At 40.7% G+C, this 6,244-nt stretch overlaps 1 protein-coding gene and 1 long non-coding RNA gene across 15 annotated transcripts in view; one reads left to right on the top strand and one right to left on the bottom strand.

The window, feature by feature from the left end:
* Window positions 1–6,244, top strand: part of LOC103380290 (coiled-coil domain-containing protein 136-like) — a 23,287-nt gene that overhangs the window by 2,929 nt on the left and 14,114 nt on the right. The window lies entirely within an intron of this gene.
* The window catches only part of LOC107988671 (uncharacterized), a 22,172-nt gene that overhangs the window by 6,949 nt on the left and 8,979 nt on the right, over window positions 1–6,244 (bottom strand). The window lies entirely within an intron of this gene.

Below are 6,244 nucleotides of genomic sequence, written 5' to 3'. Positions count from 1 at the left end.
TACTGTGGCAGCCACAGCAGCCTTACTGTATATCCCATGTGAGTGAGCGTGGTGGGAAAAGTCATTACGTTTGAACCGGCAACAGTTTTTTGGTAAATGTGGCCATTTCTCTGTAAACAGAAGTCAGGCTTTTTTAAAACATTTTTTTTATTATTATTTTAACATAATTTAGCTATCCTTGGCTAATAATTAATATTTTTTGTCTATTATTATTTTGTTATTTTTACCTATAGTATTGCCTAATTCCAATCAGAGTTAAAGCTAAATATTCAGCTATTTTCTTCATGTTTTTGTTAACGTGTTTCTTTTGTTATTTGTTAACAAACTTGCCACATTGAAGGATCTATGGCGGCTTTGCTGGCTTTTAAACAACAACAACAACAACAACAACAAAATATTTTTTAACATTTGTCCTTATTTGATTTGGCCAAACCTGCTAAGCTAAAGGTCTCACCTTCTTTCGAGCGTAAGTCGACGTGAAAACCTTTTACATGATTGCTGTCAGGTGGCAAGCAATGATTTGTAATTAATTGGATTATTTCTGCACCACTTCTTTGAGCGGCTCTGTTCTCTGGCCCATTCATTGTCCCTTCATGTGATAGTGTGAAAACACATATGAATAAATGTATACCCTCTGATACAGCCATCCAGAGTGCATGTAAACACTGACAGTTTTTTCTGCGTGCTCATCTAATGGGACCAAATTATCGCACGCTCTTTGATGCCTTTCTTTCCAGTTAACCCACTTTCTCTCATTTCCCTTTCAAAAGCGCAAACATGGATTTTTCCCATTTAAATAACAGAGCAGCTCATTAAATCAGCCTGTCATAAGTGTTTCTGGGTCCTTTTTTTTTTTTTTTTTTTCCTGCCGCTGTTGTTCTTCAACCGTATCTCTGTTTTGAGTTCAAGGACTGGGAGAGATAAAGTGATGTTGACAACATGAGACACAGTCCCCCCCGTGGTTTCACTCTTTGTCTCCAGCTGTGGAGCCTCATGCAGCCGGTAGTCAGCTGAAAGGTGATGAGTGAGGGCGACGTCAGATGTCAGCCCTGGGTGATAAATGTAAGGGGCATGTGATAAGATGTAAAGGTGTTTCCATGGTAAGCGGGAACTGTGCTCCATAACACAGGCCTATTATCACAGAGACTTTCCGTCTGCTGCAGCACTGGGGTGTTGGTGTACAGACATTACCATGGGGATGAATGAGATCAGCGGATCTGAAATGATCAAACTTGGGACCTAACTGAGTCCGTGGCGTGGGATCCAGGCTTTTAGGCTATGTATTATATATAACAAAAACATATATTTTTTATAGCAGTACAATAAGATATTAAAGTGCATTTTACACAGTAAACAGATGCCATTATTTAAAAAAGAAAGTGTTGGATTTTAATTACTGCAGCATGTAATGACATGCCTGGCTAAAACATCTTAAAACCTTTGTCAACTGTCATTATCACATCTGACTCATCTGTCTCATGTCTTATGAAAGCCCTGCCAAATCCTGCAACACTTTAGCTATTGTCGTTGTAGCACAGTAATACTTCATAGGTGAAAGCAGTTTGAAGTATTTTTCCACGGACTTTGAAAAATCCTGTACAAGCACTATGATCTAATCCCACTTTTAGATCAAGAGCCACGGCTTGAGAAACACCAAACTAGTGATGTCTTTATGAACTAGAGGCCTGAGGCCATATGGTACCTTGGATTCCTCATCTAAACCTCCCCCCCCCAACTCTCCCCTCCTGGTCTACATTATCCAGTATGTCAGGGAGGAAATGTGCCAAAGCGTGAAAACAGCTACAACATCCATGCTGGGTTCTCTACAAAGCAGGATGAGGAGGACGGAGGAGGAAGGGGAGGGGGGGTGAGTGTGTGTATTATGCATGGTCTCCTACACGGCCCCTGAGATCAACATACATGTAAACGTGTGGGTTAAACGTGAAATATATATATATGTAATGACCGTGCAGGTCAGCAGGTTTAATGCAGGTTTGTTTACGAAAGGACACGGCGGAAGTACATGTAGTGATTTGCTTAATGAAGCACTATACACAAACACACATACACACACACACTTTGTTTCTACCCGGGCTGTTGTGTCTTTCCGAAGCTGATCTGACTCCAGATTTTCCTCGTGTGGTAAATATAGCAGCCAACTGCCTCCGTAAGCACTTTTCAGAGAGATAAGACTGCGCCTCACTTTAAATCATTCTTCCACATAATTACTAAATCAATTCAGTTAAAGCTTCCACTCCTGACAAAGGGATACTGTAAGTCTTCTTATCTACTGGACGTCCCCTCTATCATCCTTTAAGTGCCGTGTGTCAGAAGATCACCGCAGGAGAAAGACTCTTTGTCTCTTCTTCTTCTTTCTTTTACTAACACCTCAAAGTACAGTTTCTCTAAGTAAGGTTTCTCTAGCTTCTTTGCTGCTTAACGCTATCGCTGGGAAACACGTATATGTATTTGCGTTGCGGGAGATTCGTGTAAATGCAAGATGGCGGCCTACGTAAGCGCTGCACCAATTTCAAGTACCATCACGGCCAGAAGGCACACAGCATGGATCAGCAGCAGAGACGTTAGAGTGATGCAAACGTTTCGGCGGAGTTGACCATGATTCCTTTGGGGCTCGGAATGTTTCGTCGGCTGCTGATGTGTTCTGCAAAAACGTAACGAAAGCCATATGGTGTCAGGGTTGGTTACTGCTGTTGCCTTAGATTTGGGATGCATTGATATTGGGACCGATACTTCTATCAAGTACTGTACTGATACTTGAAAACCCAAACCTAATACTCCATAAGAGCTTTTCACTTTGACCAGCTGCACACCGATGAGTCTGTGTTTTTGTGTTTTTCTACTGCAGTTCAGTATCGCATTGTCGTCACCGGTGGTTTATTTAAGTAGGTCAACAATGTCTGCAGTCTGGGGATATTTTTGACACCAGGGAAAAAGACAGGAGAAACACTACACTGTGAGATTTCTGCTGTTAGAAAATAGCAAATTTTAGCAGCGACATATTGCAGCATTTTCTAATGGCTCTTCTCAGTCCAACAGCACCTCCACTGGTGAGAGTATCTCGACATCAGTGTGTGTGCGTTGATTGGTTTAGTTGAAACATGAACAGGGCTACTCAAGTGAAAGTTATATTTTTTTTTTTATCAATTTAAATGTGCCTTTGGTGTTAAAGCTCTGCTCACTTTCTGATTAGTTGGCTGTGAAAATTGTTTCTAGGCTATTTCTATTATTATTTGTATTTATTTTTCGTGAACATTCCATTCACTAAGTTCAAAACAAAGAGTCTCTCTGTCGCACAGTTAATGCTTTGTCTAATCCTATGCAGGTTTTCTTGGAGGCTGACAGAAGGCCATTGCCCGGCGCGTTGTTTGTCCCCTCAGAGTGGCACAATATTTACACTGACACAATCAATTTGCTGCGCTGCAATGTGATTATGAAGGAATGTGCTTGTGGCTAGATAAAGCTGTCCTCACTCGCTGCTCCCCAAGATGACTTTTCCTGCCACAGCCTACTCCCGTATTCATGCTGCGTCCATGTCTAATGCAATCACGGCATGACTAAACATCAGCCCTGTGCCAAGTACGCAGTGGAGTGATCACAGGTGCTACAGGCTTCGACATTCATACACAGGGTTTGTAATGTGATGAAGGTGCTTCAAGGAGACGGATGATTAACCAGCTTTGGGAACGCTACCGAGCCGACTTGTGGGAACGTTTCAGTGTTGGTTGCTGAGGTTCTTTGTGGAGAGATGATAAAATATTTAGAGGTACAATAATAAGAGAGTGAGTCATTACTTTCTCCAATCTTTTTTTTTCTCTCTGACTCATAATTCAAAGATGAGTTTGGATTACATTTTCTGGAGCTGGTGTTTATGGTCCCGGAAACACTTTATTCGATTTAAGTGGCAATAGAATTTATATTGAGGGTGAGATTTAACCGTTAAATTGAGCAACAGCGGCAGCGGTACTGCAAAACAGTCATTAATTAATTTTAATTAGAGATGACATTCGGGTCCTTGTGTTCACAACACATGGCTTGACTGCGTTGTTTTCTTTTTAGAAGATGTCGTGTGTTTTCCAGAACTCTAACTATCCAGAACTTATTAATAATTATTAATATCTATAACTGATACCTTCAGATATCTGGTATGTCATTCTTTTTTTTAAGATAAATATTTTTCTTAGGGTGAATTGTCACTGTCATAGTTAATGGAGGATAAATCTTACAATCTTACCTAATAATTCCATATAGTAAATCAATGTTCAGATAACAGATTTTTTTAAAATTAATTTACTTATAATAATTCACTATTTGCTGTTTGCTCTTTGGCATCTCCTGCAGGTGGTGCTATAAATACAGCTTCTGATTTGATTGATGTTCTTTCAATTTTATATCAGTCTAATCCTCTTAACACGGCGTTCTCTTCCGTTTTTGTCCCCATCCGGAGATGGTTTTTTTTCTTCTTCTTTTTTTTTAACTTTTACGTTTCGCATAGACGATTAACAATTTTTTGTTTAATCCAGGTTACTTGTTACTTTCCTTACTGTACACTGTTATGATAAATATCCAATATTTTTTATAACCATATTAGGTCTCGGCTGTAGTTTGTATCCACTGAAAGACATAAAGCTACCAAGAGCTTAAACACAGCACAAAAGACTTATGGTCTGAATCTTTCGGGGGTTATTACCCTGTGCAGTAGACTTGTTCTTGAAGGATTTGGATGTAAGTGTTAGTCACTGAGAACTCTTTTGTCTCTTGATGGCCTTTAGCAGCCGCTGGCTGTACAAGTGGCTCTGGATCTCTCTCTCTCTCTCGCTCTCTCTCTCTTGCTTTTCTGCCACTCGGCCCTGGCCCTCTTCTTTATGACTAACTCATTACACCAGCATCAAAGTTTAATGACAAAATAGCCTAGTGCTCATGAAAGCTCTTATGCGCCGCTCGGGGGCTGCAATGTCTAAATTAATGGGACAAAATAAGGCCGCGTCCAGATATGAGGGAAATGTGACACTTGGCTCTGATGTAGAGGAGGAGATGAGGAAGGCAGAAAGGAAGAAATAATTACCACCAAATAGAAGAATCCCCTGAGCTGAGATTACACTGGTGAGCTTCACTCTTAATTTGACAGATCTGTAATTAATCCTTACTTCTGTCCCATGCTGCACTTTGTTTCTCATTCTTTCTATTTCTGTAATTAAGCGGAAACCATTCATCTCTCCCCCCCACCCCCTCAGTTTCAATGCTTCAGAAGTGATAGCATGCTGCTGTAAAAACTACTCCCAGGGCAAACAATCAGCATATATTTCTTCTACATTTTCCTGCATACTTCCTGCCTCACAGCAAACGCCTTAATGGGAACACACATTACTGTCGTGTTGTTGTGGCTGTAAATGGCGCCCGTGTTTCTCTCTCTCTCTCTGACCAGCTCTTCATTTGTCAGTTACATTTGCAGCTGCAGCGAACAACAACAGCTGCTATCAAATCAAATTTACTGCATGGCGTTGTAAAACAATGTCCCATTAGAGGCTTTAGAGGCCAACGTTTAGGGAGGTTCCCGGGCTGCAATGACCCAACAAAGTCCAAGGGGGGAAAAAGGGAAACGGCTGAACTCATTCGGTGTTGGATCCATGTGTAATATTTGGAGTATGTGTGTCACACCACGATCAGTGTGAGTGGAAGCTCGTATTATAATGGGTTGTGGTTCATTGCTAAGTGGTGAGTCATGGTAATGCCTTCAGAATAGTGGCCTGGCCCACCGCCCCCGTCTTCTCACTCTGAGCTTCAGCTAACTCACTCCCCCTACTGGCTAAAAGAGTGCATGAATCAATTTACAATTGCAAAAACAAATCGCACACACACACACACACATACATCAATACCCCAAGTATACTGTGGTGTGTGTCTAATGAATTACTTTCCTGGTACTATTGGATTCTTTTAATTGTAGCATTAATTCTTTGTTTCTATTTTATATATTTAAAGTTAACATTTTCCCTCAGGGGATCAATACAGTAATTTCTGATTCTAATAGAATACAAAACCCCCTCCCCCCTTTTTTAAACATTTATTTTGGAGGTATCCAAAGCAAATGTAAAGCACTCTGTGTGAACAGTTGAACTGCAGTCTTTACAATACTGTGCATTGTGGAACGACGATTGCTACTCGCTCTGTTCATCTATGGCATTTGAATAACTGCTCCTGAATCAATAGTAAAATGCCATCTGAA

Source organism: Cynoglossus semilaevis, chromosome 6 (assembly GCF_000523025.1).
Source record: "Cynoglossus semilaevis isolate Cse_v1.0 chromosome 6, Cse_v1.0, whole genome shotgun sequence".
NCBI lineage: Eukaryota > Metazoa > Chordata > Actinopteri > Pleuronectiformes > Cynoglossidae > Cynoglossus > Cynoglossus semilaevis.
This window is presented reverse-complemented; position numbering and strand designations above follow the sequence as displayed.